We start from the raw sequence: 12,289 nt of genomic DNA, 5'->3' as shown, positions 1-12,289 counted from the left end.
GAAATGTCAGTGAGCATTCCGATTTCAGTTCCAGAGCGATTCGCCCAATGAGTCCTTGATATTTATTCTTTTTCAGCCAATTTTCTGGATTTTTGAAAATTTCACTTTTTTGTGAAAATATAAACTAAATGAGAGAATAATATGTGTGATGGTACCCCAGGAGAGTTCCAAATGTGTGTGGGTAGAATATATATCCCACGGGGGTAAAATTGAAAAAAGTTGAAAAAAAATGTTTTTTGGACTTAGTCATTTTTCCGGCGTTTATCAGACTTTCAGATAGGGGAAATGTCAGTGAGCATTCCGATTTCAGTTCCAGAGCGATTCGCCCAATGAGTCCTTGATATTTAGTCGTTTTCAGCCGAATTTCTGGATTTTTGAAAATTTCACTTTTTTGTGAAAATGTCCACTAAATGAGGGAATAATATGTGTGAGGGTACCCCAGGAGAGTTCCAAATGTGTGTGGGTAGAATATATATCCCACGGGGGTAAAATAGAAAAAAGTTTAAAAAAATGTTTTTTGGACTTAGTCATTTTTCCGGCGTTTGTCAGACTTTCAGATTGGGGAAATGTCAGTGAGCGTTCCGATTTCAGTTCCAGAGCGATTCGCCCAATGAGTCCTTGATATTTAGTCTTTTTCAGCCAATTTTCTGGATTTTTGAAAATTTCACTTTTTTGTGAAAATGTCCACTAAATGAGGGAATAGTATGTGTGAGGGTACCCCAGGAGACTTCCAAATGTGTGTGGGTAGAATACATATCCCACGGGGGTAAAATTGAAAAAAGTAAAAAAAAATTTTTTTTTGGACTTAGTCATTTTTCGGCGTTTATCGGACTTTCATATAGGGGAAATGTCAGTGAGCATTCCGATTTCAGTTCCAGAGCGATTCGCCCAATGAGTCCTTGATATTTATTCTTTTTCAGCCAATTTTCTGGATTTTTGAAAATTTCACTTTTTTGTGAAAATATCCACTAAATGAGGGAATAATATGTGTGAGGGTACCCCAGGAGAGTTCCAAATGTGTGTGGGTAGAATATATATCCCACGGGGGTAAAATTGAAAAAAGTTGAAAAAAAATTTTTTTTGGACTTAGTCATTTTTCCGGCGTTTGTCAGACTTTCAGATTGGGGAAATGTCAGTGAGCGTTCCGATTTTAGTTCCAGAGCGATTCGCCCAATGAGTCCTTGAAATTTAGTCTTTTTCAGCCAATTTTCTGGATTTTTGAAAATTTCACTTTTTTGTGAAAATATCCACTAAATGAGGGAATAATATGTGTGAGGGTACCCCAGGAGAGTTCCAAATGTGTGTGGGTAGAATATATATCCCACGGGGGTAAAATAGAAAAAAGTTTAAAAAAATTTTTTTTGGGACTTAGTCATTTTTCCGGCGTTTATCAGACTTTCAGATAGGGGAAATGTCAGTGAGCGTTCCGATTTCAGTTCCAGAGCGATTCGCCCAATGAGTCCTTGATATTTAGTCTATTTCAGCCAATTTTCTGGATTTTTGAAAATTTCACTTTTTTGTGAAAATATAAACTAAATGAGAGAATAATATGTGTGATGGTACCCCAGGAGAGTTCCAAATGTGTGTGGGTAGAATATATATCCCACGGGGGTAAAATTGAAAAAAGTTGAAAAAAAATGTTTTTTGGACTTAGTCATTTTTCCGGCGTTTATCAGACTTTCAGAAAGGGGAAATGTCAGTGAGCATTCCGATTTCAGTTCCAGAGCGATTCGCCCAATGAGTCCTTGAAATTTAGTCTTTTTCAGCCAATTTTCTGGATTTTTGAAAATTTCACTTTTTTGTGAAAATATCCACTAAATGAGGGAATAATATGTGTGAGGGTACCCCAGGAGAGTTCCAAATGTGTGTGGGTAGAATATATATCCCACGGGGGTAAAATAGAAAAAAGTTTAAAAAATTTTTTTTTTCGACTTAGTCATTTTTCCGGCGTTTATCAGACTTTCAGATAGGGGAAATGTGAGTGAGCATTCCGATTTCAGTTCCAGAGCGATTCGCCCAATGAGTCCTTGATATTTAGTCTTTTTCAGCCAATTTTCTGGATTTTTGAAAATTTCACTTTTTTGTGAAAATATCCACTAAATGAGGGAATAATATGTGTGAGGGTACCCCAGGAGAGTTCCAAATGTGTGTGGGTAGAATATATATCCCACGGGGGTAAAATTGAAAAAAGTTGAAAAAAAATGTTTTTTGGACTTAGTCATTTTTCCGGCGTTTATCAGACTTTCAGATAGGGGAAATGTCAGTGAGCATTCCGATTTCAGTTCCAGAGCGATTCGCCCAATGAGTCCTTGATATTTAGTCTTTTTCAGCCAATTTTCTGGATTTTTGAAAATTTCACTTTTTTGTGAAAATATCCACTAAATGAGGGAATAATATGTGTGAGGGTACCCCAGGAGAGTTCCAAATGTGTGTGGGCAGAATATATATCCCACGGGGGTAAAATTGAAAAAAGTTGAAAAAAAATGTTTTTTGGACTTAGTCATTTTTCCGGCGTTTATCAGACTTTCAGATAGGGGAAATGTCAGTGAGCGTTCCGATTTCAGTTCCAGAGCGATTCGCCCAATGAGTCCTTGATATTTAGTCTTTTTCAGCCAATTTTCTGGATTTTTGAAAATTTCACTTTTTTGTGAAAATATCCACTAAATGAGGGAATAATATGTGTGAGGGTACCCCAGGAGAGTTCCAAATGTGTGTGGGTAGAATATATATCCCACGGGGGTAAAATAGAAAAAAGTTTAAAAAAATTTTTTTTTGGACTTAGTCATTTTTCCGGCGTTTGTCAGACTTTCAGATTGGGGAAATGTCAGTGAGCGTTCCGATTTCAGTTCCAGAGCGATTCGCCCAATGAGTCCTTGATATTTAGTCTTTTTCAGCCAATTTTCTGGATTTTTGAAAATTTCACTTTTGTGTGAAAATATCCACTAAATGAGGGAATAGTATGTGTGAGGGTACCCCAGGAGACTTCCAAATGTGTGTGGGTAGAATACATATCCCACGGGGGTAAAATTGAAAAAAGTAAAAAAAAATTTTTTTTTGGACTTAGTCATTTTTCGGCGTTTATCGGACTTTAATATAGGGGAAATGTCAGTGAGCATTCCGGTTTCAGTTCCAGAGCGATTCGCCCAATGAGTCCTTGATATTTAGTCGTTTTCAGCCGAATTTCTGGATTTTTGAAAATTTCACTTTTTTGTGAAAATGTCCACTACATGAGGGAATAATATGTGTGAGGGTACCCCAGGAGAGTTCCAAATGTGTGTGGGTAAAATAGAAAAAAGTTTAAAAAAAATTTTTTTTGGACTTAGTCATTTTTCCGGCGTTTATCAGACTTTCAGATAGGGGAAATGTCAGTGAGCATTTCGATTTCAGTTCCAGAGCGATTCGCCCAATGAGTCCTTGATATTTAGTCTTTTTCAGCCAATTTTCTGGATTTTTGAAAATTTCACTTTTTTGTGAAAATATCCACTAAATGAGGGAATAATATGTGTGAGGGTACCCCAGGAGAGTTCCAAATGTGTGTGGGTAGAATATATATCCACGGGGGTAAAATTGAAATCAATTTTTTTTGGACTTAGTCATTTTTCTGGCATTTATCAGACTTTCAGATAGGGGAAATGTCAGTGAGCATTCCGATTTCAGTTCCAGAGCGATTCGCCCAATGAGTCCTTGATATTTAGTCTTTTTCAGCCAATTTTCTGGATTTTTGAAAATTTCACTTTTTTGTGAAAATATCCACTAAATGAGGGAATAATATGTGTGAGGGTACCCCAGGAGAGTTCCAAATGTGTGTGGGTAGAATATATATCCCACGGGGGTAAAATTGAAAAAAGTTGAAAAAAAATGTTCTTTGGACTTAGTCATTTTTCCGGCGTTTGTCAGACTTTCAGATTGGGGAAATGTCAGTGAGCGTTCCGATTTCAGTTCCAGAGCGATTCGCCCAATGAGTCCTTGATATTTAGTCTTTTTCAGCCAATTTTCTGGATTTTTGAAAATTTCACTTTTTTGTGAAAATATCCACTAAATGAGGGAATAGTATGTGTGAGGGTACCCCAGGAGACTTCCAAATGTGTGTGGGTAGAATACATATCCCACGGAGGTAAAATTGAAAAAAGTAAAAAAAATTTTTTTTTTGGACTTAGTCATTTTTCGGCGTTTATCGGACTTTCATGTAGGGGAAATGTCAGTGAGCATTCCGATTTCAGTTCCAGAGCGATTCGCCCAATGAGTCCTTGATATTTATTCTTTTTCAGCCAATTTTCTGGATTTTTGAAAATTTCACTTTTTTGTGAAAATATCCACTAAATGAGGGAATAATATGTGTGAGGGTACCCCAGGAGAGTTCCAAATGTGTGTGGGTAGAATATATATCCCACGGGGGTAAAATTGAAAAAAGTTGAAAAAAAATGTTTTTTGGACTTAGTCATTTTTCCGGCGTTTATCAGACTTTCAGATAGGGGAAATGTCAGTGAGCATTCCGATTTCAGTTCCAGAGCGATTCGCCCAATGAGTCCTTGATATTTAGTCTTTTTCAGCCAATTTTCTGGATTTTTGAAAATTTCACTTTTTTGTGAAAATATCCACTAAATGAGGGAATAATATGTGTGAGGGTACCCCAGGAGAGTTCCAAATGTGTGTGGGTAGAATATATATCCCACGGGGGTAAAATAGAAAAAAGTTTAAAAAAATTTTTTTTTGGACTTAGTCATTTTTCCGGCGTTTATCAGACTTTCAGATAGGGGAAATGTCAGTGAGCGTTCCGATTTCAGTTCCAGAGCGATTCGCCCAATGAGTCCTTGATATTTATTCTTTTTCAGCCAATTTTCTGGATTTTTGAAAATTTCACTTTTTTGTGAAAATATCCACTAAATGAGGGAATAATATGTGTGAGGGTACCCCAGGAGAGTTCCAAATGTGTGTGGGTAGAATATATATCCCACGGGGGTAAAATTGAAAAAAGTTGAAAAAAAATTTTTTTTGGACTTAAGTCATTTTTCCGGCGTTTGTCAGACTTTCAGATTGGGGAAATGTCAGTGAGCGTTCCGATTTCAGTTCCAGAGCGATTCGCCCAATGAGTCCTTGATATTTAGTCTTTTTCAGCCAATTTTCTGGATTTTTGAAAATTTCACTTTTGTGTGAAAATATCCACTAAATGAGGGAATAGTATGTGTGAGGGTACCCCAGGAGACTTCCAAATGTGTGTGGGTAGAATACATATCCCACGGGGGTAAAATTGAAAAAAGTAAAAAAAAATTTTTTTTTGGACTTAGTCATTTTTCGGCGTTTATCGGACTTTCATATAGGGGAAATGTCAGTGAGCATTCCGGTTTCAGTTCCAGAGCGATTCGCCCAATGAGTCCTTGATATTTAGTCGTTTTCAGCCGAATTTCTGGATTTTTGAAAATTTCACTTTTTTGTGAAAATGTCCACTACATGAGGGAATAATATGTGTGAGGGTACCCCAGGAGAGTTCCAAATGTGTGTGGGTAAAATAGAAAAAAGTTTAAAAAAAATTTTTTTTGGACTTAGTCATTTTTCCGGCGTTTATCAGACTTTCAGATAGGGGAAATGTCAGTGAGCATTTCGATTTCAGTTCCAGAGCGATTCGCCCAATGAGTCCTTGATATTTAGTCTTTTTCAGCCAATTTTCTGGATTTTTGAAAATTTCACTTTTTTGTGAAAATATCCACTAAATGAGGGAATAATATGTGTGAGGGTACCCCAGGAGAGTTCCAAATGTGTGTGGGTAGAATATATATCCCACGGGGGTAAAATTGAAAAAAGTTGAAAAAAAATGTTTTTTGGACTTAGTCATTTTTCCGGCGTTTGTCAGACTTTCAGATTGGGGAAATGTCAGTGAGCGTTCCGATTTCAGTTCCAGAGCGATTCGCCCAATGAGTCCTTGATATTTAGTCTTTTTCAGCCAATTTTCTGGATTTTTGAAAATTTCACTTTTTTGTGAAAATATCCACTAAATGAGGGAATAGTATGTGTGAGGGTACCCCAGGAGACTTCCAAATGTGTGTGGGTAGAATACATATCCCACGGAGGTAAAATTGAAAAAAGTAAAAAAAATTTTTTTTTTGGACTTAGTCATTTTTCGGCGTTTATCGGACTTTCATGTAGGGGAAATGTCAGTGAGCATTCCGATTTCAGTTCCAGAGCGATTCGCCCAATGAGTCCTTGATATTTATTCTTTTTCAGCCAATTTTCTGGATTTTTGAAAATTTCACTTTTTTGTGAAAATATCCACTAAATGAGGGAATAATATGTGTGAGGGTACCCCAGGAGAGTTCCAAATGTGTGTGGGTAGAATATATATCCCACGGGGGTAAAATTGAAAAAAGTTGAAAAAAAATGTTTTTTGACTTAGTCATTTTTCCGGCGTTTATCAGACTTTCAGATAGGGGAAATGTCAGTGAGCATTCCGATTTCAGTTCCAGAGCGATTCGCCCAATGAGTCCTTGATATTTAGTCTTTTTCAGCCAATTTTCTGGATTTTTGAAAATTTCACTTTTTTGTGAAAATATCCACTAAATGAGGGAATAATATGTGTGAGGGTACCCCAGGAGAGTTCCAAATGTGTGTGGGTAGAATATATATCCCACGGGGGTAAAATTGAAAAAAGTTGAAAAAAAATTTTTTTTGGACTTAGTCATTTTTCCGGCGTTTGTCAGACTTTCAGATTGGGGAAATGTCAGTGAGCGTTCCGATTTCAGTTCCAGAGCGATTCGCCCAATGAGTCCTTGATATTTAGTCTTTTTCAGCCAATTTTCTGGATTTTTGAAAATTTCACTTTTTTGTGAAAATATCCACTAAATGAGGGAATAATATGTGTGAGGGTACCCCAGGAGAGTTCCAAATGTGTGTGGGTAGAATATATATCCCACGGGGGTAAAATTGAAAAAAGTTGAAAAAAAATGTTTTTTGGACTGTCATTTTTCCGGCGTTTATCAGACTTTCAGATAGGGGAAATGTCAGTGAGCATTCCGATTTCAGTTCCAGAGCGATTCGCCTAATGAGTCCTTGATATTTAGTCGTTTTCAGCCGAATTTCTGGATTTTTGAAAATTTCACTTTTTTGTGAAAATATCCACTAAATGAGGGAATAATATGTGTGAGGGTACCCCAGGAGAGTTCCAAATGTGTGTGGGTAGAATATATATCCCACGGGGGTAAAATAGAAAAAAGTTTAAAAAAATTTTTTTTTGGACTTAGTCATTTTTCCGGCGTTTATCAGACTTTCAGATAGGGGAAATGTCAGTGAGCGTTCCGATTTCAGTTCCAGAGCGATTCGCCCAATGAGTCCTTGATATTTAGTCTTTTTCAGCCAATTTTCTGGATTTTTGAAAATTTCACTTTTGTGTGAAAATATCCACTAAATGAGGGAATAGTATGTGTGAGGGTACCCCAGGAGACTTCCAAATGTGTGTGGGTAGAATACATATCCCACGGGGGTAAAATTGAAAAAAGTAAAAAAAAATTTTTTTTTGGACTTAGTCATTTTTCGGCGTTTATCGGACTTTCATATAGGGGAAATGTCAGTGAGCATTCCGGTTTCAGTTCCAGAGCGATTCGCCCAATGAGTCCTTGATATTTATTCTTTTTCAGCCAATTTTCTGGATTTTTGAAAATTTCACTTTTTTGTGAAAATATCCACTAAATGAGGGAATAATATGTGTGAGGGTACCCCAGGAGAGTTCCAAATGTGTGTGGGTAGAATATATATCCCACGGGGGTAAAATTGAAAAAAGTTGAAAAAAAATGTTTTTTGGACTGTCATTTTTCCGGCGTTTATCAGACTTTCAGATAGGGGAAATGTCAGTGAGCATTCCGATTTCAGTTCCAGAGCGATTCGCCTAATGAGTCCTTGATATTTAGTCGTTTTCAGCCGAATTTCTGGATTTTTGAAAATTTCACTTTTTTGTGAAAATATCCACTAAATGAGGGAATAATATGTGTGAGGGTACCCCAGGAGAGTTCCAAATGTGTGTGGGTAGAATATATATCCCACGGGGGTAAAATAGAAAAAAGTTTAAAAAAATTTTTTTTTGGACTTAGTCATTTTTCCGGCGTTTATCAGACTTTCAGATAGGGGAAATGTCAGTGAGCGTTCCGATTTCAGTTCCAGAGCGATTCGCCCAATGAGTCCTTGATATTTAGTCTTTTTCAGCCAATTTTCTGGATTTTTGAAAATTTCACTTTTGTGTGAAAATATCCACTAAATGAGGGAATAGTATGTGTGAGGGTACCCCAGGAGACTTCCAAATGTGTGTGGGTAGAATACATATCCCACGGGGGTAAAATTGAAAAAAGTAAAAAAAAATTTTTTTTTGGACTTAGTCATTTTTCGGAGTTTATCGGACTTTCATATAGGGGAAATGTCAGTGAGCATTCCGGTTTCAGTTCCAGAGCGATTCGCCCAATGAGTCCTTGATATTTATTCTTTTTCAGCCAATTTTCTGGATTTTTGAAAATTTCACTTTTTTGTGAAAATATCCAGTAAATGAGGGAATAATATGTGTGAGGGTACCCCAGGAGAGTTCCAAATGTGTGTGGGTAGAATATATATCCCACGGGGGTAAAATTGAAAAAAGTTGAAAAAAAATGTTTTTTGGACTTAGTCATTTTTCCGGCGTTTATCAGACTTTCAGATAGGGGAAATGTCAGTGAGCATTCCGATTTCAGTTCCAGAGCGATTCGCCCAATGAGTCCTTGATATTTAGTCGTTTTCAGCCGAATTTCTGGATTTTTGAAAATTTCACTTTTTTGTGAAAATGTCCACTACATGAGGGAATAATATGTGTGAGGGTACCCCAGGAGAGTTCCAAATGTGTGTGGGTAGAATATATATCCCACGGGGGTAAAATAGAAAAAAGTTTAAAAAAAATTTTTTTTGGACTTAGTCATTTTTCCGGCGTTTATCAGACTTTCACATAGGGGAAATGTCAGTGAGCATTCCCATTTCAGTTCCAGAGCGATTCGCCCAATGAGTCCTTGATATTTAGTCTTTTTCAGCCAATTTTCGGGATTTTTGAAAATTTCACTTTTTTGTGAAAATATCCACTAAATGAGGGAATAATATGTGTGAGGGTACCCCAGGAGAGTTCCAAATGTGTGTGGGTAGAATATATATCCCACGGGGGTAAAATAGAAAAAAGTTTAAAAAAATTTTTTTTTGGACTTAGTCATTTTTCCGGCGTTTATCAGACTTTCAGATAGGGGAAATGTCAGTGAGCGTTCCGATTTCAGTTCCAGAGCGATTCGCCCAATGAGTCCTTGATATTTAGTCTTTTTCAGCCAATTTTCTGGATTTTTGAAAATTTCACTTTTGTGTGAAAATATCCACTAAATGAGGGAATAGTATGTGTGAGGGTACCCCAGGAGACTTCCAAATGTGTGTGGGTAGAATACATATCCCACGGGGGTAAAATTGAAAAAAGTAAAAAAAAATTTTTTTTTGGACTTAGTCATTTTTCGGCGTTTATCGGACTTTCATATAGGGGAAATGTCAGTGAGCATTCCGGTTTCAGTTCCAGAGCGATTCGCCCAATGAGTCCTTGATATTTATTCTTTTTCAGCCAATTTTCTGGATTTTTGAAAATTTCACTTTTTTGTGAAAATATCCAGTAAATGAGGGAATAATATGTGTGAGGGTACCCCAGGAGAGTTCCAAATGTGTGTGGGTAGAATATATATCCCACGGGGGTAAAATAGAAAAAAGTTTAAAAAAAATTTTTTTTGGACTTAGTCATTTTTCCGGCGTTTATCAGACTTTCAGATAGGGGAAATGTCAGTGAGCATTTCGATTTCAGTTCCAGAGCGATTCGCCCAATGAGTCCTTGATATTTAGTCTTTTTCAGCCAATTTTCTGGATTTTTGAAAATTTCACTTTTTTGTGAAAATATCCACTAAATGAGGGAATAGTATGTGTGAGGGTACCCCAGGAGACTTCCAAATGTGTGTGGGTAGAATACATATCCCACGGAGGTAAAATTGAAAAAAGTAAAAAAAATTTTTTTTTTGGACTTAGTCATTTTTCGGCGTTTATCGGACTTTCATGTAGGGGAAATGTCAGTGAGCATTCCGATTTCAGTTCCAGAGCGATTCGCCCAATGAGTCCTTGATATTTATTCTTTTTCAGCCAATTTTCTGGATTTTTGAAAATTTCACTTTTTTGTGAAAATATCCACTAAATGAGGGAATAATATGTGTGAGGGTACCCCAGGAGAGTTCCAAATGTGTGTGGGTAGAATATATATCCCACGGGGGTAAAATTGAAAAAAGTTGAAAAAAAATGTTTTTTGGACTTAGTCATTTTTCCGGCGTTTATCAGACTTTCAGATAGGGGAAATGTCAGTGAGCATTCCGATTTCAGTTCCAGAGCGATTCGCCCAATGAGTCCTTGATATTTAGTCTTTTTCAGCCAATTTTCTGGATTTTTGAAAATTTCACTTTTTTGTGAAAATATCCAGTAAATGAGGGAATAATATGTGTGAGGGTACCCCAGGAGAGTTCCAAATGTGTGTGGGTAGAATATATATCCCACGGGGGTAAAATTGAAAAAAGTTGAAAAAAAATGTTTTTTGGACTTAGTCATTTTTCCGGCGTTTATCAGACTTTCAGATAGGGGAAATGTCAGTGAGCATTTCGATTTCAGTTCCAGAGCGATTCGCCCAATAAGTCCTTGATATTTATTCTTTTTCAGCCAATTTTCTGGATTTTTGAAAATTTCACTTTTTTGTGAAAATATCCACTAAATGAGGGAATAATATGTGTGAGGGTACCCCAGGAGAGTTCCAAATGTGTGTGGGTAGAATATATATCCCACGGGGGTAAAATTGAAAAAAGTTGAAAAAAAATGTTTTTTGGACTTAGTCATTTTTCCGGCGTTTATCAGACTTTCAGATAGGGGAAATGTCAGTGAGCATTCCGATTTCAGTTCCAGAGCGATTCGCCCAATGAGTCCTTGATATTTAGTCTTTTTCAGCCAATTTTCTGGATTTTTGAAAATTTCACTTTTTTGTGAAAATATCCAGTAAATGAGGGAATAATATGTGTGAGGGTACCCCAGGAGAGTTCCAAATGTGTGTGGGTAGAATATATATCCCACGGGGGTAAAATTGAAAAAAGTTGAAAAAAAATGTTTTTTGGACTTAGTCATTTTTCCGGCGTTTATCAGACTTTCAGATAGGGGAAATGTCAGTGAGCATTTCGATTTCAGTTCCAGAGCGATTCGCCCAATGAGTCCTTGATATTTATTCTTTTTCAGCCAATTTTCTGGATTTTTGAAAATTTCACTTTTTTGTGAAAATATCCACTAAATGAGGGAATAATATGTGTGAGGGTACCCCAGGAGAGTTCCAAATGTGTGTGGGTAGAATATATATCCCACGGGGGTAAAATTGAAAAAAGTTGAAAAAAAATGTTTTTTGGACTTAGTCATTTTTCCGGCGTTTGTCAGACTTTCAGATTGGGGAAATGTCAGTGAGCGTTCCGATTTCAGTTCCAGAGCGATTCGCCCAATGAGTCCTTGATATTTAGTCTTTTTCAGCCAATTTTCTGGATTTTTGAAAATTTCACTTTTGTGTGAAAATATCCACTAAATGAGGGAATAGTATGTGTGAGGGTACCCCGGGAGACTTTCAAATGTGTGTGGGTAGAATACATATCCCACGGGGGTAAAATTGAAAAAAGTAAAAAAAAATTTTTTTTTGGACTTAGTCATTTTTCGGCGTTTATCGGACTTTCATATAGGGGAAATGTCAGTGAGCATTCCGGTTTCAGTTCCAGAGCGATTCGCCCAATGAGTCCTTGATATTTATTCTTTTTCAGCCAATTTTCTGGATTTTTGAAAATTTCACTTTTTTGTGAAAATATCCAGTAAATGAGGGAATAATATGTGTGAGGGTACCCCAGGAGAGTTCCAAATGTGTGTGGGTAGAATATATATCCCACGGGGGTAAAATTGAAAAAAGTTGAAAAAAAATGTTTTTTGGACTTAGTCATTTTTCCGGCGTTTATCAGACTTTCAGATAGGGGAAATGTCAGTGAGCATTCCGATTTCAGTTCCAGAGCGATTCGCCCAATGAGTCCTTGATATTTAGTCGTTTTCAGCCGAATTTCTGGATTTTTGAAAATTTCACTTTTTTGTGAAAATGTCCACTAAATGAGGGAATAATATGTGTGAGGGTACCCCAGGAGAGTTCCAAATGTGTGTGGGTAGAATATATATCCCACGGGGGTAAAATAGAAAAAAGTTTAAAAAAAATTTT

This window comes from Phyllobates terribilis, unplaced genomic scaffold, assembly GCF_046119375.1.
Source record: "Phyllobates terribilis strain yellow unplaced genomic scaffold, ASM4611937v1 Scaffold_2__4_contigs__length_985480577, whole genome shotgun sequence".
NCBI lineage: Eukaryota > Metazoa > Chordata > Amphibia > Anura > Dendrobatidae > Phyllobates > Phyllobates terribilis.
The sequence above is the reverse complement of the archived record's forward strand: the minus strand, read 5'-3'. Positions refer to the sequence as shown.